The 22,413-nt window shown below is 63.3% G+C and overlaps 22 non-coding genes and 1 pseudogene across 22 annotated transcripts; all 23 read right to left on the bottom strand.

Annotated features, from left to right (window-relative positions):
- Positions 1–97: 97 nt before the first annotated feature.
- Positions 98–288, bottom strand: LOC138228006 (U2 spliceosomal RNA). Its single transcript, XR_011185110.1, has one exon. It is a non-coding gene; the product is annotated as a U2 spliceosomal RNA (small nuclear RNA).
- Positions 289–1,103: 815 nt separating this feature from the next.
- Positions 1,104–1,294, bottom strand: LOC138228007 (U2 spliceosomal RNA). Its single transcript, XR_011185111.1, has one exon. It is a non-coding gene; the product is annotated as a U2 spliceosomal RNA (small nuclear RNA).
- An 816-nt stretch (positions 1,295–2,110) lies between these two features.
- On the bottom strand, positions 2,111–2,301 carry LOC138228008 (U2 spliceosomal RNA). Its single transcript, XR_011185112.1, has one exon. It is a non-coding gene; the product is annotated as a U2 spliceosomal RNA (small nuclear RNA).
- An 819-nt stretch (positions 2,302–3,120) lies between these two features.
- LOC138228009 (U2 spliceosomal RNA) lies at positions 3,121–3,311 on the bottom strand. The gene has a single exon (XR_011185113.1). It is a non-coding gene; the product is annotated as a U2 spliceosomal RNA (small nuclear RNA).
- An 813-nt stretch (positions 3,312–4,124) lies between these two features.
- On the bottom strand, positions 4,125–4,315 carry LOC138228010 (U2 spliceosomal RNA). The gene has a single exon (XR_011185114.1). It is a non-coding gene; the product is annotated as a U2 spliceosomal RNA (small nuclear RNA).
- An 817-nt stretch (positions 4,316–5,132) lies between these two features.
- Positions 5,133–5,323, bottom strand: LOC138228011 (U2 spliceosomal RNA). Its single transcript, XR_011185115.1, has one exon. It is a non-coding gene; the product is annotated as a U2 spliceosomal RNA (small nuclear RNA).
- An 815-nt stretch (positions 5,324–6,138) lies between these two features.
- LOC138228012 (U2 spliceosomal RNA) lies at positions 6,139–6,329 on the bottom strand. Its single transcript, XR_011185116.1, has one exon. It is a non-coding gene; the product is annotated as a U2 spliceosomal RNA (small nuclear RNA).
- Positions 6,330–7,146: 817 nt separating this feature from the next.
- Positions 7,147–7,337, bottom strand: LOC138228013 (U2 spliceosomal RNA). Its single transcript, XR_011185117.1, has one exon. It is a non-coding gene; the product is annotated as a U2 spliceosomal RNA (small nuclear RNA).
- An 815-nt stretch (positions 7,338–8,152) lies between these two features.
- LOC138228014 (U2 spliceosomal RNA) lies at positions 8,153–8,343 on the bottom strand. Its single transcript, XR_011185118.1, has one exon. It is a non-coding gene; the product is annotated as a U2 spliceosomal RNA (small nuclear RNA).
- An 817-nt stretch (positions 8,344–9,160) lies between these two features.
- Positions 9,161–9,351, bottom strand: LOC138228016 (U2 spliceosomal RNA). The gene has a single exon (XR_011185120.1). It is a non-coding gene; the product is annotated as a U2 spliceosomal RNA (small nuclear RNA).
- Positions 9,352–10,170: 819 nt separating this feature from the next.
- Positions 10,171–10,361, bottom strand: LOC138228017 (U2 spliceosomal RNA). The gene has a single exon (XR_011185121.1). It is a non-coding gene; the product is annotated as a U2 spliceosomal RNA (small nuclear RNA).
- An 817-nt stretch (positions 10,362–11,178) lies between these two features.
- Positions 11,179–11,369, bottom strand: LOC138228018 (U2 spliceosomal RNA). The gene has a single exon (XR_011185122.1). It is a non-coding gene; the product is annotated as a U2 spliceosomal RNA (small nuclear RNA).
- An 813-nt stretch (positions 11,370–12,182) lies between these two features.
- On the bottom strand, positions 12,183–12,373 carry LOC138228019 (U2 spliceosomal RNA). The gene has a single exon (XR_011185123.1). It is a non-coding gene; the product is annotated as a U2 spliceosomal RNA (small nuclear RNA).
- Positions 12,374–13,190: 817 nt separating this feature from the next.
- LOC138228020 (U2 spliceosomal RNA) lies at positions 13,191–13,381 on the bottom strand. Its single transcript, XR_011185124.1, has one exon. It is a non-coding gene; the product is annotated as a U2 spliceosomal RNA (small nuclear RNA).
- An 817-nt stretch (positions 13,382–14,198) lies between these two features.
- On the bottom strand, positions 14,199–14,389 carry LOC138228021 (U2 spliceosomal RNA). The gene has a single exon (XR_011185125.1). It is a non-coding gene; the product is annotated as a U2 spliceosomal RNA (small nuclear RNA).
- Positions 14,390–15,206: 817 nt separating this feature from the next.
- LOC138228022 (U2 spliceosomal RNA) lies at positions 15,207–15,397 on the bottom strand. The gene has a single exon (XR_011185126.1). It is a non-coding gene; the product is annotated as a U2 spliceosomal RNA (small nuclear RNA).
- An 817-nt stretch (positions 15,398–16,214) lies between these two features.
- On the bottom strand, positions 16,215–16,405 carry LOC138228023 (U2 spliceosomal RNA). The gene has a single exon (XR_011185127.1). It is a non-coding gene; the product is annotated as a U2 spliceosomal RNA (small nuclear RNA).
- An 817-nt stretch (positions 16,406–17,222) lies between these two features.
- Positions 17,223–17,413, bottom strand: LOC138228024 (U2 spliceosomal RNA). Its single transcript, XR_011185128.1, has one exon. It is a non-coding gene; the product is annotated as a U2 spliceosomal RNA (small nuclear RNA).
- Positions 17,414–18,230: 817 nt separating this feature from the next.
- LOC138228025 (U2 spliceosomal RNA) lies at positions 18,231–18,421 on the bottom strand. Its single transcript, XR_011185129.1, has one exon. It is a non-coding gene; the product is annotated as a U2 spliceosomal RNA (small nuclear RNA).
- An 817-nt stretch (positions 18,422–19,238) lies between these two features.
- LOC138228027 (U2 spliceosomal RNA) lies at positions 19,239–19,429 on the bottom strand. The gene has a single exon (XR_011185131.1). It is a non-coding gene; the product is annotated as a U2 spliceosomal RNA (small nuclear RNA).
- An 817-nt stretch (positions 19,430–20,246) lies between these two features.
- LOC138228028 (U2 spliceosomal RNA) lies at positions 20,247–20,437 on the bottom strand. Its single transcript, XR_011185132.1, has one exon. It is a non-coding gene; the product is annotated as a U2 spliceosomal RNA (small nuclear RNA).
- Positions 20,438–21,254: 817 nt separating this feature from the next.
- Positions 21,255–21,445, bottom strand: LOC138228029 (U2 spliceosomal RNA). Its single transcript, XR_011185133.1, has one exon. It is a non-coding gene; the product is annotated as a U2 spliceosomal RNA (small nuclear RNA).
- Positions 21,446–22,260: 815 nt separating this feature from the next.
- Positions 22,261–22,413, bottom strand: LOC138228031 (U2 spliceosomal RNA; annotated as a pseudogene; the record flags this gene model as incomplete).

Consider the following 22,413-nt stretch of genomic DNA (forward strand, 5'->3'; position numbering starts at 1 on the left):
GAGAGACGAGACCCGAGAAGAAGGAGCTCCAGTCCACCTCGCTTGCTTGCTTGCTTGCTTGCTTGCTAGCTACGTCTGTCTTTTCACCGCTGAGAGAAGGTGGTGCACCGCTCCCGGAGGCGCTGCAATACCGGGCCGATGCGTGGAGAGGACGGAGCAAGCTCCTGATCCAGCTCCCTGTTCCAAAAATCCGTTTAATATGTGGTCCCCCGATGGGGGACGTATCAGATATTAAACTGATAAGAACAGATACTACACTTGATCTTAGCCAAAAGGCCGAGAAGCGATGCCCGACGCCGGCCTTGGGCGGGCGCGCGGGCGTCCGGCTGGCGCGCAGCGGCGCAGGCCGACGCCTCGGGAGCCCGGTCCGCACGCGGCTGCCGGCCGCCCGGACTCCGCTCTCCCCCTCTCTTGCCTGCCTGCTTGCTCGCCTGCCTGCCCGCCAGTCCCGGGCGGGGGCCCTGCTCTTGGATCTCCTGTCAACGGCCCGACAACGACCGCAGCCGCAGGGGGGCGCCAGCCGGCCGGCCTCCTTAGCTTAGGCCCCTCCCACCAGCAGCAGCTGTGCCGAGCGAGCTGCAAGCGAAAGCGGACCGTCGGCACCTGCGGGCAGAGGCAAGGGGCAGCGCTCTCTCGGGAGGGACGGGGACACACACACACACAGACGCGCGCGCCTGCCCGCCTGCCGGAAAAAAAGGAAGAAAAGGTGTATATACTAAGTTTTTTGGAGGGAAACCGCCCGGCTGTCGAAAGGGGCCCGCCTGCGAGGACGGGGACACACACACACACACACACACATACACACACACACACACACACACAAAAGCCACGCCTGCCTCCCTGGGAAAAGGCTGAAAAAACTAAGTTTTTTGGAGGGAAAACGCACGGGAGCCGAAAAGGGGGCCGGCCTGCTTGCCCAGAGAGTCGAGACGCGGGAAAGTGCACAGAGGGAGCACGGGAACGGAGACGGGGAGGGGGAGGGGGAGAGAGAGACACACAGATGGACGAGAGACGAGACCCGAGAAGAAGGAGCTCCAGTCCACCTCGCTTGCTTGCTTGCTTGCTTGCTTGCTAGCTACGTCTGTCTTTTCACCGCTGAGAGAAGGTGGTGCACCGCTCCCGGAGGCGCTGCAATACCGGGCCGATGCGTGGAGAGGACGGAGCAAGCTCCTGATCCAGCTCCCTGTTCCAAAAATCCGTTTAATATGTGGTCCCCCGATGGGGGACGTATCAGATATTAAACTGATAAGAACAGATACTACACTTGATCTTAGCCAAAAGGCCGAGAAGCGATGCCCGACGCCGGCCTTGGGCGGGCGCGCGGGCGTCCGGCTGGCGCGCAGCGGCGCAGGCCGACGCCTCGGGAGCCCGGTCCGCACGCGGCTGCCGGCCGCCCGGACTCCGCTCTCCCCCTCTCTTGCCTGCCTGCTTGCTCGCCTGCCTGCCCGCCAGTCCCGGGCGGGGGCCCTGCTCTTGGATCTCCTGTCAACGGCCCGACAACGACCGCAGCCGCAGGGGGGCGCCAGCCGGCCGGCCTCCTTAGCTTAGGCCCCTCCCACCAGCAGCAGCTGTGCCGAGCGAGCTGCAAGCGAAAGCGGACCGTCGGCACCTGCGGGCAGAGGCAAGGGGCAGCGCTCTCTCGGGAGGGACGGGGACACACACACACACAGACGCGCGCGCCTGCCCGCCTGCCGGAAAAAAAGGAAGAAAAGGTGTATATACTAAGTTTTTTGGAGGGAAACCGCCCGGCTGTCGAAAGGGGCCCGCCTGCGAGGACGGGGACACACACACACACACACACACATACACACACACACACACACACACACACAGCCACGCCTGCCTCCCTGGGAAAAGGCTGAAAAAACTAAGTTTTTTGGAGGGAAAACGCACGGGAGCCGAAAAGGGGGCCGGCCTGCTTGCCCAGAGAGTCGAGACGCGGGAAAGTGCACAGAGGGAGCACGGGAACGGAGACGGGGAGGGGGAGGGGGAGAGAGAGACACACAGATGGACGAGAGACGAGACCCGAGAAGAAGGAGCTCCAGTCCACCTCGCTTGCTTGCTTGCTTGCTTGCTTGCTAGCTACGTCTGTCTTTTCACCGCTGAGAGAAGGTGGTGCACCGCTCCCGGAGGCGCTGCAATACCGGGCCGATGCGTGGAGAGGACGGAGCAAGCTCCTGATCCAGCTCCCTGTTCCAAAAATCCGTTTAATATGTGGTCCCCCGATGGGGGACGTATCAGATATTAAACTGATAAGAACAGATACTACACTTGATCTTAGCCAAAAGGCCGAGAAGCGATGCCCGACGCCGGCCTTGGGCGGGCGCGCGGGCGTCCGGCTGGCGCGCAGCGGCGCAGGCCGACGCCTCGGGAGCCCGGTCCGCACGCGGCTGCCGGCCGCCCGGACTCCGCTCTCCCCCTCTCTTGCCTGCCTGCTTGCTCGCCTGCCTGCCCGCCAGTCCCGGGCGGGGGCCCTGCTCTTGGATCTCCTGTCAACGGCCCGACAACGACCGCAGCCGCAGGGGGGCGCCAGCCGGCCGGCCTCCTTAGCTTAGGCCCCTCCCACCAGCAGCAGCTGTGCCGAGCGAGCTGCAAGCGAAAGCGGACCGTCGGCACCTGCGGGCAGAGGCAAGGGGCAGCGCTCTCTCGGGAGGGACGGGGACACACACACACACAGACGCGCGCGCCTGCCCGCCTGCCGGAAAAAAAGGAAGAAAAGGTGTATATACTAAGTTTTTTGGAGGGAAACCGCCCGGCTGTCGAAAGGGGCCCGCCTGCGAGGACGGGGACACACACACACACACACACACACATACACACACACACACACACACACACAAAAGCCACGCCTGCCTCCCTGGGAAAAGGCTGAAAAAACTAAGTTTTTTGGAGGGAAAACGCACGGGAGCCGAAAAGGGGGCCGGCCTGCTTGCCCAGAGAGTCGAGACGCGGGAAAGTGCACAGAGGGAGCACGGGAACGGAGACGGGGAGGGGGAGGGGGAGAGAGAGACACACAGATGGACGAGAGACGAGACCCGAGAAGAAGGAGCTCCAGTCCACCTCGCTTGCTTGCTTGCTTGCTTGCTTGCTAGCTACGTCTGTCTTTTCACCGCTGAGAGAAGGTGGTGCACCGCTCCCGGAGGCGCTGCAATACCGGGCCGATGCGTGGAGAGGACGGAGCAAGCTCCTGATCCAGCTCCCTGTTCCAAAAATCCGTTTAATATGTGGTCCCCCGATGGGGGACGTATCAGATATTAAACTGATAAGAACAGATACTACACTTGATCTTAGCCAAAAGGCCGAGAAGCGATGCCCGACGCCGGCCTTGGGCGGGCGCGCGGGCGTCCGGCTGGCGCGCAGCGGCGCAGGCCGACGCCTCGGGAGCCCGGTCCGCACGCGGCTGCCGGCCGCCCGGACTCCGCTCTCCCCCTCTCTTGCCTGCCTGCTTGCTCGCCTGCCTGCCCGCCAGTCCCGGGCGGGGGCCCTGCTCTTGGATCTCCTGTCAACGGCCCGACAACGACCGCAGCCGCAGGGGGGCGCCAGCCGGCCGGCCTCCTTAGCTTAGGCCCCTCCCACCAGCAGCAGCTGTGCCGAGCGAGCTGCAAGCGAAAGCGGACCGTCGGCACCTGCGGGCAGAGGCAAGGGGCAGCGCTCTCTCGGGAGGGACGGGGACACACACACACACAGACGCGCGCGCCTGCCCGCCTGCCGGAAAAAAAGGAAGAAAAGGTGTATATACTAAGTTTTTTGGAGGGAAACCGCCCGGCTGTCGAAAGGGGCCCGCCTGCGAGGACGGGGACACACACACACACACACATACACACACACACACACACACACACAAAAGCCACGCCTGCCTCCCTGGGAAAAGGCTGAAAAAACTAAGTTTTTTGGAGGGAAAACGCACGGGAGCCGAAAAGGGGGCCGGCCTGCTTGCCCAGAGAGTCGAGACGCGGGAAAGTGCACAGAGGGAGCACGGGAACGGAGACGGGGAGGGGGAGGGGGAGAGAGAGACACACAGATGGACGAGAGACGAGACCCGAGAAGAAGGAGCTCCAGTCCACCTCGCTTGCTTGCTTGCTTGCTTGCTTGCTAGCTACGTCTGTCTTTTCACCGCTGAGAGAAGGTGGTGCACCGCTCCCGGAGGCGCTGCAATACCGGGCCGATGCGTGGAGAGGACGGAGCAAGCTCCTGATCCAGCTCCCTGTTCCAAAAATCCGTTTAATATGTGGTCCCCCGATGGGGGACGTATCAGATATTAAACTGATAAGAACAGATACTACACTTGATCTTAGCCAAAAGGCCGAGAAGCGATGCCCGACGCCGGCCTTGGGCGGGCGCGCGGGCGTCCGGCTGGCGCGCAGCGGCGCAGGCCGACGCCTCGGGAGCCCGGTCCGCACGCGGCTGCCGGCCGCCCGGACTCCGCTCTCCCCCTCTCTTGCCTGCCTGCTTGCTCGCCTGCCTGCCCGCCAGTCCCGGGCGGGGGCCCTGCTCTTGGATCTCCTGTCAACGGCCCGACAACGACCGCAGCCGCAGGGGGGCGCCAGCCGGCCGGCCTCCTTAGCTTAGGCCCCTCCCACCAGCAGCAGCTGTGCCGAGCGAGCTGCAAGCGAAAGCGGACCGTCGGCACCTGCGGGCAGAGGCAAGGGGCAGCGCTCTCTCGGGAGGGACGGGGACACACACACACACAGACGCGCGCGCCTGCCCGCCTGCCGGAAAAAAAGGAAGAAAAGGTGTATATACTAAGTTTTTTGGAGGGAAACCGCCCGGCTGTCGAAAGGGGCCCGCCTGCGAGGACGGGGACACACACACACACACACACACATACACACACACACACACACACACACAAAAGCCACGCCTGCCTCCCTGGGAAAAGGCTGAAAAAACTAAGTTTTTTGGAGGGAAAACGCACGGGAGCCGAAAAGGGGGCCGGCCTGCTTGCCCAGAGAGTCGAGACGCGGGAAAGTGCACAGAGGGAGCACGGGAACGGAGACGGGGAGGGGGAGGGGGAGAGAGAGACACACAGATGGACGAGAGACGAGACCCGAGAAGAAGGAGCTCCAGTCCACCTCGCTTGCTTGCTTGCTTGCTTGCTTGCTAGCTACGTCTGTCTTTTCACCGCTGAGAGAAGGTGGTGCACCGCTCCCGGAGGCGCTGCAATACCGGGCCGATGCGTGGAGAGGACGGAGCAAGCTCCTGATCCAGCTCCCTGTTCCAAAAATCCGTTTAATATGTGGTCCCCCGATGGGGGACGTATCAGATATTAAACTGATAAGAACAGATACTACACTTGATCTTAGCCAAAAGGCCGAGAAGCGATGCCCGACGCCGGCCTTGGGCGGGCGCGCGGGCGTCCGGCTGGCGCGCAGCGGCGCAGGCCGACGCCTCGGGAGCCCGGTCCGCACGCGGCTGCCGGCCGCCCGGACTCCGCTCTCCCCCTCTCTTGCCTGCCTGCTTGCTCGCCTGCCTGCCCGCCAGTCCCGGGCGGGGGCCCTGCTCTTGGATCTCCTGTCAACGGCCCGACAACGACCGCAGCCGCAGGGGGGCGCCAGCCGGCCGGCCTCCTTAGCTTAGGCCCCTCCCACCAGCAGCAGCTGTGCCGAGCGAGCTGCAAGCGAAAGCGGACCGTCGGCACCTGCGGGCAGAGGCAAGGGGCAGCGCTCTCTCGGGAGGGACGGGGACACACACACACACAGACGCGCGCGCCTGCCCGCCTGCCGGAAAAAAAGGAAGAAAAGGTGTATATACTAAGTTTTTTGGAGGGAAACCGCCCGGCTGTCGAAAGGGGCCCGCCTGCGAGGACGGGGACACACACACACACACACACACATACACACACACACACACACACACAAAAGCCACGCCTGCCTCCCTGGGAAAAGGCTGAAAAAACTAAGTTTTTTGGAGGGAAAACGCACGGGAGCCGAAAAGGGGGCCGGCCTGCTTGCCCAGAGAGTCGAGACGCGGGAAAGTGCACAGAGGGAGCACGGGAACGGAGACGGGGAGGGGGAGGGGGAGAGAGAGACACACAGATGGACGAGAGACGAGACCCGAGAAGAAGGAGCTCCAGTCCACCTCGCTTGCTTGCTTGCTTGCTTGCTTGCTAGCTACGTCTGTCTTTTCACCGCTGAGAGAAGGTGGTGCACCGCTCCCGGAGGCGCTGCAATACCGGGCCGATGCGTGGAGAGGACGGAGCAAGCTCCTGATCCAGCTCCCTGTTCCAAAAATCCGTTTAATATGTGGTCCCCCGATGGGGGACGTATCAGATATTAAACTGATAAGAACAGATACTACACTTGATCTTAGCCAAAAGGCCGAGAAGCGATGCCCGACGCCGGCCTTGGGCGGGCGCGCGGGCGTCCGGCTGGCGCGCAGCGGCGCAGGCCGACGCCTCGGGAGCCCGGTCCGCACGCGGCTGCCGGCCGCCCGGACTCCGCTCTCCCCCTCTCTTGCCTGCCTGCTTGCTCGCCTGCCTGCCCGCCAGTCCCGGGCGGGGGCCCTGCTCTTGGATCTCCTGTCAACGGCCCGACAACGACCGCAGCCGCAGGGGGGCGCCAGCCGGCCGGCCTCCTTAGCTTAGGCCCCTCCCACCAGCAGCAGCTGTGCCGAGCGAGCTGCAAGCGAAAGCGGACCGTCGGCACCTGCGGGCAGAGGCAAGGGGCAGCGCTCTCTCGGGAGGGACGGGGACACACACACACACAGACGCGCGCGCCTGCCCGCCTGCCGGAAAAAAAGGAAGAAAAGGTGTATATACTAAGTTTTTTGGAGGGAAACCGCCCGGCTGTCGAAAGGGGCCCGCCTGCGAGGACGGGGACACACACACACACACACACACATACACACACACACACACACACACACAAAAGCCACGCCTGCCTCCCTGGGAAAAGGCTGAAAAAACTAAGTTTTTTGGAGGGAAAACGCACGGGAGCCGAAAAGGGGGCCGGCCTGCTTGCCCAGAGAGTCGAGACGCGGGAAAGTGCACAGAGGGAGCACGGGAACGGAGACGGGGAGGGGGAGGGGGAGAGAGAGACACACAGATGGACGAGAGACGAGACCCGAGAAGAAGGAGCTCCAGTCCACCTCGCTTGCTTGCTTGCTTGCTTGCTTGCTAGCTACGTCTGTCTTTTCACCGCTGAGAGAAGGTGGTGCACCGCTCCCGGAGGCGCTGCAATACCGGGCCGATGCGTGGAGAGGACGGAGCAAGCTCCTGATCCAGCTCCCTGTTCCAAAAATCCGTTTAATATGTGGTCCCCCGATGGGGGACGTATCAGATATTAAACTGATAAGAACAGATACTACACTTGATCTTAGCCAAAAGGCCGAGAAGCGATGCCCGACGCCGGCCTTGGGCGGGCGCGCGGGCGTCCGGCTGGCGCGCAGCGGCGCAGGCCGACGCCTCGGGAGCCCGGTCCGCACGCGGCTGCCGGCCGCCCGGACTCCGCTCTCCCCCTCTCTTGCCTGCCTGCTTGCTCGCCTGCCTGCCCGCCAGTCCCGGGCGGGGGCCCTGCTCTTGGATCTCCTGTCAACGGCCCGACAACGACCGCAGCCGCAGGGGGGCGCCAGCCGGCCGGCCTCCTTAGCTTAGGCCCCTCCCACCAGCAGCAGCTGTGCCGAGCGAGCTGCAAGCGAAAGCGGACCGTCGGCACCTGCGGGCAGAGGCAAGGGGCAGCGCTCTCTCGGGAGGGACGGGGACACACACACACACAGACGCGCGCGCCTGCCCGCCTGCCGGAAAAAAAGGAAGAAAAGGTGTATATACTAAGTTTTTTGGAGGGAAACCGCCCGGCTGTCGAAAGGGGCCCGCCTGCGAGGACGGGGACACACACACACACACACATACACACACACACACACACACACACACAAAAGCCACGCCTGCCTCCCTGGGAAAAGGCTGAAAAAACTAAGTTTTTTGGAGGGAAAACGCACGGGAGCCGAAAAGGGGGCCGGCCTGCTTGCCCAGAGAGTCGAGACGCGGGAAAGTGCACAGAGGGAGCACGGGAACGGAGACGGGGAGGGGGAGGGGGAGAGAGAGACACACAGATGGACGAGAGACGAGACCCGAGAAGAAGGAGCTCCAGTCCACCTCGCTTGCTTGCTTGCTTGCTTGCTTGCTAGCTACGTCTGTCTTTTCACCGCTGAGAGAAGGTGGTGCACCGCTCCCGGAGGCGCTGCAATACCGGGCCGATGCGTGGAGAGGACGGAGCAAGCTCCTGATCCAGCTCCCTGTTCCAAAAATCCGTTTAATATGTGGTCCCCCGATGGGGGACGTATCAGATATTAAACTGATAAGAACAGATACTACACTTGATCTTAGCCAAAAGGCCGAGAAGCGATGCCCGACGCCGGCCTTGGGCGGGCGCGCGGGCGTCCGGCTGGCGCGCAGCGGCGCAGGCCGACGCCTCGGGAGCCCGGTCCGCACGCGGCTGCCGGCCGCCCGGACTCCGCTCTCCCCCTCTCTTGCCTGCCTGCTTGCTCGCCTGCCTGCCCGCCAGTCCCGGGCGGGGGCCCTGCTCTTGGATCTCCTGTCAACGGCCCGACAACGACCGCAGCCGCAGGGGGGCGCCAGCCGGCCGGCCTCCTTAGCTTAGGCCCCTCCCACCAGCAGCAGCTGTGCCGAGCGAGCTGCAAGCGAAAGCGGACCGTCGGCACCTGCGGGCAGAGGCAAGGGGCAGCGCTCTCTCGGGAGGGACGGGGACACACACACACACAGACGCGCGCGCCTGCCCGCCTGCCGGAAAAAAAGGAAGAAAAGGTGTATATACTAAGTTTTTTGGAGGGAAACCGCCCGGCTGTCGAAAGGGGCCCGCCTGCGAGGACGGGGACACACACACACACACACACACACATACACACACACACACACACACACAAAAGCCACGCCTGCCTCCCTGGGAAAAGGCTGAAAAAACTAAGTTTTTTGGAGGGAAAACGCACGGGAGCCGAAAAGGGGGCCGGCCTGCTTGCCCAGAGAGTCGAGACGCGGGAAAGTGCACAGAGGGAGCACGGGAACGGAGACGGGGAGGGGGAGGGGGAGAGAGAGACACACAGATGGACGAGAGACGAGACCCGAGAAGAAGGAGCTCCAGTCCACCTCGCTTGCTTGCTTGCTTGCTTGCTTGCTAGCTACGTCTGTCTTTTCACCGCTGAGAGAAGGTGGTGCACCGCTCCCGGAGGCGCTGCAATACCGGGCCGATGCGTGGAGAGGACGGAGCAAGCTCCTGATCCAGCTCCCTGTTCCAAAAATCCGTTTAATATGTGGTCCCCCGATGGGGGACGTATCAGATATTAAACTGATAAGAACAGATACTACACTTGATCTTAGCCAAAAGGCCGAGAAGCGATGCCCGACGCCGGCCTTGGGCGGGCGCGCGGGCGTCCGGCTGGCGCGCAGCGGCGCAGGCCGACGCCTCGGGAGCCCGGTCCGCACGCGGCTGCCGGCCGCCCGGACTCCGCTCTCCCCCTCTCTTGCCTGCCTGCTTGCTCGCCTGCCTGCCCGCCAGTCCCGGGCGGGGGCCCTGCTCTTGGATCTCCTGTCAACGGCCCGACAACGACCGCAGCCGCAGGGGGGCGCCAGCCGGCCGGCCTCCTTAGCTTAGGCCCCTCCCACCAGCAGCAGCTGTGCCGAGCGAGCTGCAAGCGAAAGCGGACCGTCGGCACCTGCGGGCAGAGGCAAGGGGCAGCGCTCTCTCGGGAGGGACGGGGACACACACACACACAGACGCGCGCGCCTGCCCGCCTGCCGGAAAAAAAGGAAGAAAAGGTGTATATACTAAGTTTTTTGGAGGGAAACCGCCCGGCTGTCGAAAGGGGCCCGCCTGCGAGGACGGGGACACACACACACACACACACACATACACACACACACACACACACACACACAAAAGCCACGCCTGCCTCCCTGGGAAAAGGCTGAAAAAACTAAGTTTTTTGGAGGGAAAACGCACGGGAGCCGAAAAGGGGGCCGGCCTGCTTGCCCAGAGAGTCGAGACGCGGGAAAGTGCACAGAGGGAGCACGGGAACGGAGACGGGGAGGGGGAGGGGGAGAGAGAGACACACAGATGGACGAGAGACGAGACCCGAGAAGAAGGAGCTCCAGTCCACCTCGCTTGCTTGCTTGCTTGCTTGCTTGCTAGCTACGTCTGTCTTTTCACCGCTGAGAGAAGGTGGTGCACCGCTCCCGGAGGCGCTGCAATACCGGGCCGATGCGTGGAGAGGACGGAGCAAGCTCCTGATCCAGCTCCCTGTTCCAAAAATCCGTTTAATATGTGGTCCCCCGATGGGGGACGTATCAGATATTAAACTGATAAGAACAGATACTACACTTGATCTTAGCCAAAAGGCCGAGAAGCGATGCCCGACGCCGGCCTTGGGCGGGCGCGCGGGCGTCCGGCTGGCGCGCAGCGGCGCAGGCCGACGCCTCGGGAGCCCGGTCCGCACGCGGCTGCCGGCCGCCCGGACTCCGCTCTCCCCCTCTCTTGCCTGCCTGCTTGCTCGCCTGCCTGCCCGCCAGTCCCGGGCGGGGGCCCTGCTCTTGGATCTCCTGTCAACGGCCCGACAACGACCGCAGCCGCAGGGGGGCGCCAGCCGGCCGGCCTCCTTAGCTTAGGCCCCTCCCACCAGCAGCAGCTGTGCCGAGCGAGCTGCAAGCGAAAGCGGACCGTCGGCACCTGCGGGCAGAGGCAAGGGGCAGCGCTCTCTCGGGAGGGACGGGGACACACACACACACAGACGCGCGCGCCTGCCCGCCTGCCGGAAAAAAAGGAAGAAAAGGTGTATATACTAAGTTTTTTGGAGGGAAACCGCCCGGCTGTCGAAAGGGGCCCGCCTGCGAGGACGGGGACACACACACACACACACACACACATACACACACACACACACACACACAAAAGCCACGCCTGCCTCCCTGGGAAAAGGCTGAAAAAACTAAGTTTTTTGGAGGGAAAACGCACGGGAGCCGAAAAGGGGGCCGGCCTGCTTGCCCAGAGAGTCGAGACGCGGGAAAGTGCACAGAGGGAGCACGGGAACGGAGACGGGGAGGGGGAGGGGGAGAGAGAGACACACAGATGGACGAGAGACGAGACCCGAGAAGAAGGAGCTCCAGTCCACCTCGCTTGCTTGCTTGCTTGCTTGCTTGCTAGCTACGTCTGTCTTTTCACCGCTGAGAGAAGGTGGTGCACCGCTCCCGGAGGCGCTGCAATACCGGGCCGATGCGTGGAGAGGACGGAGCAAGCTCCTGATCCAGCTCCCTGTTCCAAAAATCCGTTTAATATGTGGTCCCCCGATGGGGGACGTATCAGATATTAAACTGATAAGAACAGATACTACACTTGATCTTAGCCAAAAGGCCGAGAAGCGATGCCCGACGCCGGCCTTGGGCGGGCGCGCGGGCGTCCGGCTGGCGCGCAGCGGCGCAGGCCGACGCCTCGGGAGCCCGGTCCGCACGCGGCTGCCGGCCGCCCGGACTCCGCTCTCCCCCTCTCTTGCCTGCCTGCTTGCTCGCCTGCCTGCCCGCCAGTCCCGGGCGGGGGCCCTGCTCTTGGATCTCCTGTCAACGGCCCGACAACGACCGCAGCCGCAGGGGGGCGCCAGCCGGCCGGCCTCCTTAGCTTAGGCCCCTCCCACCAGCAGCAGCTGTGCCGAGCGAGCTGCAAGCGAAAGCGGACCGTCGGCACCTGCGGGCAGAGGCAAGGGGCAGCGCTCTCTCGGGAGGGACGGGGACACACACACACACAGACGCGCGCGCCTGCCCGCCTGCCGGAAAAAAAGGAAGAAAAGGTGTATATACTAAGTTTTTTGGAGGGAAACCGCCCGGCTGTCGAAAGGGGCCCGCCTGCGAGGACGGGGACACACACACACACACACACATACACACACACACACACACACACAAAAGCCACGCCTGCCTCCCTGGGAAAAGGCTGAAAAAACTAAGTTTTTTGGAGGGAAAACGCACGGGAGCCGAAAAGGGGGCCGGCCTGCTTGCCCAGAGAGTCGAGACGCGGGAAAGTGCACAGAGGGAGCACGGGAACGGAGACGGGGAGGGGGAGGGGGAGAGAGAGACACACAGATGGACGAGAGACGAGACCCGAGAAGAAGGAGCTCCAGTCCACCTCGCTTGCTTGCTTGCTTGCTTGCTTGCTAGCTACGTCTGTCTTTTCACCGCTGAGAGAAGGTGGTGCACCGCTCCCGGAGGCGCTGCAATACCGGGCCGATGCGTGGAGAGGACGGAGCAAGCTCCTGATCCAGCTCCCTGTTCCAAAAATCCGTTTAATATGTGGTCCCCCGATGGGGGACGTATCAGATATTAAACTGATAAGAACAGATACTACACTTGATCTTAGCCAAAAGGCCGAGAAGCGATGCCCGACGCCGGCCTTGGGCGGGCGCGCGGGCGTCCGGCTGGCGCGCAGCGGCGCAGGCCGACGCCTCGGGAGCCCGGTCCGCACGCGGCTGCCGGCCGCCCGGACTCCGCTCTCCCCCTCTCTTGCCTGCCTGCTTGCTCGCCTGCCTGCCCGCCAGTCCCGGGCGGGGGCCCTGCTCTTGGATCTCCTGTCAACGGCCCGACAACGACCGCAGCCGCAGGGGGGCGCCAGCCGGCCGGCCTCCTTAGCTTAGGCCCCTCCCACCAGCAGCAGCTGTGCCGAGCGAGCTGCAAGCGAAAGCGGACCGTCGGCACCTGCGGGCAGAGGCAAGGGGCAGCGCTCTCTCGGGAGGGACGGGGACACACACACACACAGACGCGCGCGCCTGCCCGCCTGCCGGAAAAAAAGGAAGAAAAGGTGTATATACTAAGTTTTTTGGAGGGAAACCGCCCGGCTGTCGAAAGGGGCCCGCCTGCGAGGACGGGGACACACACACACACACACACACATACACACACACACACACACACACACAAAAGCCACGCCTGCCTCCCTGGGAAAAGGCTGAAAAAACTAAGTTTTTTGGAGGGAAAACGCACGGGAGCCGAAAAGGGGGCCGGCCTGCTTGCCCAGAGAGTCGAGACGCGGGAAAGTGCACAGAGGGAGCACGGGAACGGAGACGGGGAGGGGGAGGGGGAGAGAGAGACACACAGATGGACGAGAGACGAGACCCGAGAAGAAGGAGCTCCAGTCCACCTCGCTTGCTTGCTTGCTTGCTTGCTTGCTAGCTACGTCTGTCTTTTCACCGCTGAGAGAAGGTGGTGCACCGCTCCCGGAGGCGCTGCAATACCGGGCCGATGCGTGGAGAGGACGGAGCAAGCTCCTGATCCAGCTCCCTGTTCCAAAAATCCGTTTAATATGTGGTCCCCCGATGGGGGACGTATCAGATATTAAACTGATAAGAACAGATACTACACTTGATCTTAGCCAAAAGGCCGAGAAGCGATGCCCGACGCCGGCCTTGGGCGGGCGCGCGGGCGTCCGGCTGGCGCGCAGCGGCGCAGGCCGACGCCTCGGGAGCCCGGTCCGCACGCGGCTGCCGGCCGCCCGGACTCCGCTCTCCCCCTCTCTTGCCTGCCTGCTTGCTCGCCTGCCTGCCCGCCAGTCCCGGGCGGGGGCCCTGCTCTTGGATCTCCTGTCAACGGCCCGACAACGACCGCAGCCGCAGGGGGGCGCCAGCCGGCCGGCCTCCTTAGCTTAGGCCCCTCCCACCAGCAGCAGCTGTGCCGAGCGAGCTGCAAGCGAAAGCGGACCGTCGGCACCTGCGGGCAGAGGCAAGGGGCAGCGCTCTCTCGGGAGGGACGGGGACACACACACACACAGACGCGCGCGCCTGCCCGCCTGCCGGAAAAAAAGGAAGAAAAGGTGTATATACTAAGTTTTTTGGAGGGAAACCGCCCGGCTGTCGAAAGGGGCCCGCCTGCGAGGACGGGGACACACACACACACACACACACATACACACACACACACACACACACACAAAAGCCACGCCTGCCTCCCTGGGAAAAGGCTGAAAAAACTAAGTTTTTTGGAGGGAAAACGCACGGGAGCCGAAAAGGGGGCCGGCCTGCTTGCCCAGAGAGTCGAGACGCGGGAAAGTGCACAGAGGGAGCACGGGAACGGAGACGGGGAGGGGGAGGGGGAGAGAGAGACACACAGATGGACGAGAGACGAGACCCGAGAAGAAGGAGCTCCAGTCCACCTCGCTTGCTTGCTTGCTTGCTTGCTTGCTAGCTACGTCTGTCTTTTCACCGCTGAGAGAAGGTGGTGCACCGCTCCCGGAGGCGCTGCAATACCGGGCCGATGCGTGGAGAGGACGGAGCAAGCTCCTGATCCAGCTCCCTGTTCCAAAAATCCGTTTAATATGTGGTCCCCCGATGGGGGACGTATCAGATATTAAACTGATAAGAACAGATACTACACTTGATCTTAGCCAAAAGGCCGAGAAGCGATGCCCGACGCCGGCCTTGGGCGGGCGCGCGGGCGTCCGGCTGGCGCGCAGCGGCGCAGGCCGACGCCTCGGGAGCCCGGTCCGCACGCGGCTGCCGGCCGCCCGGACTCCGCTCTCCCCCTCTCTTGCCTGCCTGCTTGCTCGCCTGCCTGCCCGCCAGTCCCGGGCGGGGGCCCTGCTCTTGGATCTCCTGTCAACGGCCCGACAACGACCGCAGCCGCAGGGGGGCGCCAGCCGGCCGGCCTCCTTAGCTTAGGCCCCTCCCACCAGCAGCAGCTGTGCCGAGCGAGCTGCAAGCGAAAGCGGACCGTCGGCACCTGCGGGCAGAGGCAAGGGGCAGCGCTCTCTCGGGAGGGACGGGGACACACACACACACAGACGCGCGCGCCTGCCCGCCTGCCGGAAAAAAAGGAAGAAAAGGTGTATATACTAAGTTTTTTGGAGGGAAACCGCCCGGCTGTCGAAAGGGGCCCGCCTGCGAGGACGGGGACACACACACACACACACACACATACACACACACACACACACACACACAAAAGCCACGCCTGCCTCCCTGGGAAAAGGCTGAAAAAACTAAGTTTTTTGGAGGGAAAACGCACGGGAGCCGAAAAGGGGGCCGGCCTGCTTGCCCAGAGAGTCGAGACGCGGGAAAGTGCACAGAGGGAGCACGGGAACGGAGACGGGGAGGGGGAGGGGGAGAGAGAGACACACAGATGGACGAGAGACGAGACCCGAGAAGAAGGAGCTCCAGTCCACCTCGCTTGCTTGCTTGCTTGCTTGCTTGCTAGCTACGTCTGTCTTTTCACCGCTGAGAGAAGGTGGTGCACCGCTCCCGGAGGCGCTGCAATACCGGGCCGATGCGTGGAGAGGACGGAGCAAGCTCCTGATCCAGCTCCCTGTTCCAAAAATCCGTTTAATATGTGGTCCCCCGATGGGGGACGTATCAGATATTAAACTGATAAGAACAGATACTACACTTGATCTTAGCCAAAAGGCCGAGAAGCGATGCCCGACGCCGGCCTTGGGCGGGCGCGCGGGCGTCCGGCTGGCGCGCAGCGGCGCAGGCCGACGCCTCGGGAGCCCGGTCCGCACGCGGCTGCCGGCCGCCCGGACTCCGCTCTCCCCCTCTCTTGCCTGCCTGCTTGCTCGCCTGCCTGCCCGCCAGTCCCGGGCGGGGGCCCTGCTCTTGGATCTCCTGTCAACGGCCCGACAACGACCGCAGCCGCAGGGGGGCGCCAGCCGGCCGGCCTCCTTAGCTTAGGCCCCTCCCACCAGCAGCAGCTGTGCCGAGCGAGCTGCAAGCGAAAGCGGACCGTCGGCACCTGCGGGCAGAGGCAAGGGGCAGCGCTCTCTCGGGAGGGACGGGGACACACACACACACAGACGCGCGCGCCTGCCCGCCTGCCGGAAAAAAAGGAAGAAAAGGTGTATATACTAAGTTTTTTGGAGGGAAACCGCCCGGCTGTCGAAAGGGGCCCGCCTGCGAGGACGGGGACACACACACACACACACACACATACACACACACACACACACACACACAAAAGCCACGCCTGCCTCCCTGGGAAAAGGCTGAAAAAACTAAGTTTTTTGGAGGGAAAACGCACGGGAGCCGAAAAGGGGGCCGGCCTGCTTGCCCAGAGAGTCGAGACGCGGGAAAGTGCACAGAGGGAGCACGGGAACGGAGACGGGGAGGGGGAGGGGGAGAGAGAGACACACAGATGGACGAGAGACGAGACCCGAGAAGAAGGAGCTCCAGTCCACCTCGCTTGCTTGCTTGCTTGCTTGCTTGCTAGCTACGTCTGTCTTTTCACCGCTGAGAGAAGGTGGTGCACCGCTCCCGGAGGCGCTGCAATACCGGGCCGATGCGTGGAGAGGACGGAGCAAGCTCCTGATCCAGCTCCCTGTTCCAAAAATCCGTTTAATATGTGGTCCCCCGATGGGGGACGTATCAGATATTAAACTGATAAGAACAGATACTACACTTGATCTTAGCCAAAAGGCCGAGAAGCGATGCCCGACGCCGGCCTTGGGCGGGCGCGCGGGCGTCCGGCTGGCGCGCAGCGGCGCAGGCCGACGCCTCGGGAGCCCGGTCCGCACGCGGCTGCCGGCCGCCCGGACTCCGCTCTCCCCCTCTCTTGCCTGCCTGCTTGCTCGCCTGCCTGCCCGCCAGTCCCGGGCGGGGGCCCTGCTCTTGGATCTCCTGTCAACGGCCCGACAACGACCGCAGCCGCAGGGGGGCGCCAGCCGGCCGGCCTCCTTAGCTTAGGCCCCTCCCACCAGCAGCAGCTGTGCCGAGCGAGCTGCAAGCGAAAGCGGACCGTCGGCACCTGCGGGCAGAGGCAAGGGGCAGCGCTCTCTCGGGAGGGACGGGGACACACACACACACAGACGCGCGCGCCTGCCCGCCTGCCGGAAAAAAAGGAAGAAAAGGTGTATATACTAAGTTTTTTGGAGGGAAACCGCCCGGCTGTCGAAAGGGGCCCGCCTGCGAGGACGGGGACACACACACACACACACACACATACACACACACACACACACACACACAAAAGCCACGCCTGCCTCCCTGGGAAAAGGCTGAAAAAACTAAGTTTTTTGGAGGGAAAACGCACGGGAGCCGAAAAGGGGGCCGGCCTGCTTGCCCAGAGAGTCGAGACGCGGGAAAGTGCACAGAGGGAGCACGGGAACGGAGACGGGGAGGGGGAGGGGGAGAGAGAGACACACAGATGGACGAGAGACGAGACCCGAGAAGAAGGAGCTCCAGTCCACCTCGCTTGCTTGCTTGCTTGCTTGCTTGCTAGCTACGTCTGTCTTTTCACCGCTGAGAGAAGGTGGTGCACCGCTCCCGGAGGCGCTGCAATACCGGGCCGATGCGTGGAGAGGACGGAGCAAGCTCCTGATCCAGCTCCCTGTTCCAAAAATCCGTTTAATATGTGGTCCCCCGATGGGGGACGTATCAGATATTAAACTGATAAGAACAGATACTACACTTGATCTTAGCCAAAAGGCCGAGAAGCGATGCCCGACGCCGGCCTTGGGCGGGCGCGCGGGCGTCCGGCTGGCGCGCAGCGGCGCAGGCCGACGCCTCGGGAGCCCGGTCCGCACGCGGCTGCCGGCCGCCCGGACTCCGCTCTCCCCCTCTCTTGCCTGCCTGCTTGCTCGCCTGCCTGCCCGCCAGTCCCGGGCGGGGGCCCTGCTCTTGGATCTCCTGTCAACGGCCCGACAACGACCGCAGCCGCAGGGGGGCGCCAGCCGGCCGGCCTCCTTAGCTTAGGCCCCTCCCACCAGCAGCAGCTGTGCCGAGCGAGCTGCAAGCGAAAGCGGACCGTCGGCACCTGCGGGCAGAGGCAAGGGGCAGCGCTCTCTCGGGAGGGACGGGGACACACACACACACAGACGCGCGCGCCTGCCCGCCTGCCGGAAAAAAAGGAAGAAAAGGTGTATATACTAAGTTTTTTGGAGGGAAACCGCCCGGCTGTCGAAAGGGGCCCGCCTGCGAGGACGGGGACACACACACACACACACACACATACACACACACACACACACACACACAAAAGCCACGCCTGCCTCCCTGGGAAAAGGCTGAAAAAACTAAGTTTTTTGGAGGGAAAACGCACGGGAGCCGAAAAGGGGGCCGGCCTGCTTGCCCAGAGAGTCGAGACGCGGGAAAGTGCACAGAGGGAGCACGGGAACGGAGACGGGGAGGGGGAGGGGGAGAGAGAGACACACAGATGGACGAGAGACGAGACCCGAGAAGAAGGAGCTCCAGTCCACCTCGCTTGCTTGCTTGCTTGCTTGCTTGCTAGCTACGTCTGTCTTTTCACCGCTGAGAGAAGGTGGTGCACCGCTCCCGGAGGCGCTGCAATACCGGGCCGATGCGTGGAGAGGACGGAGCAAGCTCCTGATCCAGCTCCCTGTTCCAAAAATCCGTTTAATATGTGGTCCCCCGATGGGGGACGTATCAGATATTAAACTGATAAGAACAGATACTACACTTGATCTTAGCCAAAAGGCCGAGAAGCGATGCCCGACGCCGGCCTTGGGCGGGCGCGCGGGCGTCCGGCTGGCGCGCAGCGGCGCAGGCCGACGCCTCGGGAGCCCGGTCCGCACGCGGCTGCCGGCCGCCCGGACTCCGCTCTCCCCCTCTCTTGCCTGCCTGCTTGCTCGCCTGCCTGCCCGCCAGTCCCGGGCGGGGGCCCTGCTCTTGGATCTCCTGTCAACGGCCCGACAACGACCGCAGCCGCAGGGGGGCGCCAGCCGGCCGGCCTCCTTAGCTTAGGCCCCTCCCACCAGCAGCAGCTGTGCCGAGCGAGCTGCAAGCGAAAGCGGACCGTCGGCACCTGCGGGCAGAGGCAAGGGGCAGCGCTCTCTCGGGAGGGACGGGGACACACACACACACAGACGCGCGCGCCTGCCCGCCTGCCGGAAAAAAAGGAAGAAAAGGTGTATATACTAAGTTTTTTGGAGGGAAACCGCCCGGCTGTCGAAAGGGGCCCGCCTGCGAGGACGGGGACACACACACACACACACACACATACACACACACACACACACACACACAAAAGCCACGCCTGCCTCCCTGGGAAAAGGCTGAAAAAACTAAGTTTTTTGGAGGGAAAACGCACGGGAGCCGAAAAGGGGGCCGGCCTGCTTGCCCAGAGAGTCGAGACGCGGGAAAGTGCACAGAGGGAGCACGGGAACGGAGACGGGGAGGGGGAGGGGGAGAGAGAGACACACAGATGGACGAGAGACGAGACCCGAGAAGAAGGAGCTCCAGTCCACCTCGCTTGCTTGCTTGCTTGCTTGCTTGCTAGCTACGTCTGTCTTTTCACCGCTGAGAGAAGGTGGTGCACCGCTCCCGGAGGCGCTGCAATACCGGGCCGATGCGTGGAGAGGACGGAGCAAGCTCCTGATCCAGCTCCCTGTTCCAAAAATCCGTTTAATATGTGGTCCCCCGATGGGGGACGTATCAGATATTAAACTGATAAGAACAGATACTACACTTGATCTTAGCCAAAAGGCCGAGAAGCGATGCCCGACGCCGGCCTTGGGCGGGCGCGCGGGCGTCCGGCTGGCGCGCAGCGGCGCAGGCCGACGCCTCGGGAGCCCGGTCCGCACGCGGCTGCCGGCCGCCCGGACTCCGCTCTCCCCCTCTCTTGCCTGCCTGCTTGCTCGCCTGCCTGCCCGCCAGTCCCGGGCGGGGGCCCTGCTCTTGGATCTCCTGTCAACGGCCCGACAACGACCGCAGCCGCAGGGGGGCGCCAGCCGGCCGGCCTCCTTAGCTTAGGCCCCTCCCACCAGCAGCAGCTGTGCCGAGCGAGCTGCAAGCGAAAGCGGACCGTCGGCACCTGCGGGCAGAGGCAAGGGGCAGCGCTCTCTCGGGAGGGACGGGGACACACACACACACAGACGCGCGCGCCTGCCCGCCTGCCGGAAAAAAAGGAAGAAAAGGTGTATATACTAAGTTTTTTGGAGGGAAACCGCCCGGCTGTCGAAAGGGGCCCGCCTGCGAGGACGGGGACACACACACACACACACACACATACACACACACACACACACACACACAAAAGCCACGCCTGCCTCCCTGGGAAAAGGCTGAAAAAACTAAGTTTTTTGGAGGGAAAACGCACGGGAGCCGAAAAGGGGGCCGGCCTGCTTGCCCAGAGAGTCGAGACGCGGGAAAGTGCACAGAGGGAGCACGGGAACGGAGACGGGGAGGGGGAGGGGGAGAGAGAGACACACAGATGGACGAGAGACGAGACCCGAGAAGAAGGAGCTCCAGTCCACCTCGCTTGCTTGCTTGCTTGCTTGCTTGCTAGCTACGTCTGTCTTTTCACCGCTGAGAGAAGGTGGTGCACCGCTCCCGGAGGCGCTGCAATACCGGGCCGATGCGTGGAGAGGACGGAGCAAGCTCCTGATCCAGCTCCCTGTTCCAAAAATCCGTTTAATATGTGGTCCCCCGATGGGGGACGTATCAGATATTAAACTGATAAGAACAGATACTACACTTGATCTTAGCCAAAAGGCCGAGAAGCGATGCCCGACGCCGGCCTTGGGCGGGCGCGCGGGCGTCCGGCTGGCGCGCAGCGGCGCAGGCCGACGCCTCGGGAGCCCGGTCCGCACGCGGCTGCCGGCCGCCCGGACTCCGCTCTCCCCCTCTCTTGCCTGCCTGCTTGCTCGCCTGCCTGCCCGCCAGTCCCGGGCGGGGGCCCTGCTCTTGGATCTCCTGTCAACGGCCCGACAACGACCGCAGCCGCAGGGGGGCGCCAGCCGGCCGGCCTCCTTAGCTTAGGCCCCTCCCACCAGCAGCAGCTGTGCCGAGCGAGCTGCAAGCGAAAGCGGACCGTCGGCACCTGCGGGCAGAGGCAAGGGGCAGCGCTCTCTCGGGAGGGACGGGGACACACACACACACAGACGCGCGCGCCTGCCCGCCTGCCGGAAAAAAAGGAAGAAAAGGTGTATATACTAAGTTTTTTGGAGGGAAACCGCCCGGCTGTCGAAAGGGGCCCGCCTGCGAGGACGGGGACACACACACACACACACACACATACACACACACACACACACACACACAAAAGCCACGCCTGCCTCCCTGGGAAAAGGCTGAAAAAACTAAGTTTTTTGGAGGGAAAACGCACGGGAGCCGAAAAGGGGGCCGGCCTGCTTGCCCAGAGAGTCGAGACGCGGGAAAGTGCACAGAGGGAGCACGGGAACGGAGACGGGGAGGGGGAGGGGGAGAGAGAGACACACAGATGGACGAGAGACGAGACCCGAGAAGAAGGAGCTCCAGTCCACCTCGCTTGCTTGCTTGCTTGCTTGCTTGCTAGCTACGTCTGTCTTTTCACCGCTGAGAGAAGGTGGTGCACCGCTCCCGGAGGCGCTGCAATACCGGGCCGATGCGTGGAGAGGACGGAGCAAGCTCCTGATCCAGCTCCCTGTTCCAAAAATCCGTTTAATATGTGGTCCCCCGATGGGGGACGTATCAGATATTAAACTGATAAGAACAGATACTACACTTGATCTTAGCCAAAAGGCCGAGAAGCGATGCCCGACGCCGGCCTTGGGCGGGCGCGCGGGCGTCCGGCTGGCGCGCAGCGGCGCAGGCCGACGCCTCGGGAGCCCGGTCCGCACGCGGCTGCCGGCCGCCCGGACTCCGCTCTCCCCCTCTCTTGCCTGCCTGCTTGCTCGCCTGCCTGCCCGCCAGTCCCGGGCGGGGGCCCTGCTCTTGGATCTCCTGTCAACGGCCCGACAACGACCGCAGCCGCAGGGGGGCGCCAGCCGGCCGGCCTCCTTAGCTTAGGCCCCTCCCACCAGCAGCAGCTGTGCCGAGCGAGCTGCAAGCGAAAGCGGACCGTCGGCACCTGCGGGCAGAGGCAAGGGGCAGCGCTCTCTCGGGAGGGACGGGGACACACACACACACAGACGCGCGCGCCTGCCCGCCTGCCGGAAAAAAAGGAAGAAAAGGTGTATATACTAAGTTTTTTGGAGGGAAACCGCCCGGCTGTCGAAAGGGGCCCGCCTGCGAGGACGGGGACACACACACACACACACATACACACACACACACACACACACACACAAAAGCCACGCCTGCCTCCCTGGGAAAAGGCTGAAAAAACTAAGTTTTTTGGAGGGAAAACGCACGGGAGCCGAAAAGGGGGCCGGCCTGCTTGCCCAGAGAGTCGAGACGCGGGAAAGTGCACAGAGGGAGCACGGGAACGGAGACGGGGAGGGGGAGGGGGAGAGAGAGACACACAGATGGACGAGAGACGAGACCCGAGAAGAAGGAGCTCCAGTCCACCTCGCTTGCTTGCTTGCTTGCTTGCTTGCTAGCTACGTCTGTCTTTTCACCGCTGAGAGAAGGTGGTGCACCGCTCCCGGAGGCGCTGCAATACCGGGCCGATGCGTGGAGAGGACGGAGCAAGCTCCTGATCCAGCTCCCTGTTCCAAAAATCCGTTTAATATGTGGTCCCCCGATGGGGGACGTATCAGATATTAAACTGATAAGAACAGA

This window comes from Lepisosteus oculatus, unplaced genomic scaffold (genome assembly GCF_040954835.1).
Source record: "Lepisosteus oculatus isolate fLepOcu1 unplaced genomic scaffold, fLepOcu1.hap2 HAP2_SCAFFOLD_396, whole genome shotgun sequence".
Taxonomy (NCBI): Eukaryota; Metazoa; Chordata; class Actinopteri; order Semionotiformes; family Lepisosteidae; genus Lepisosteus; species Lepisosteus oculatus.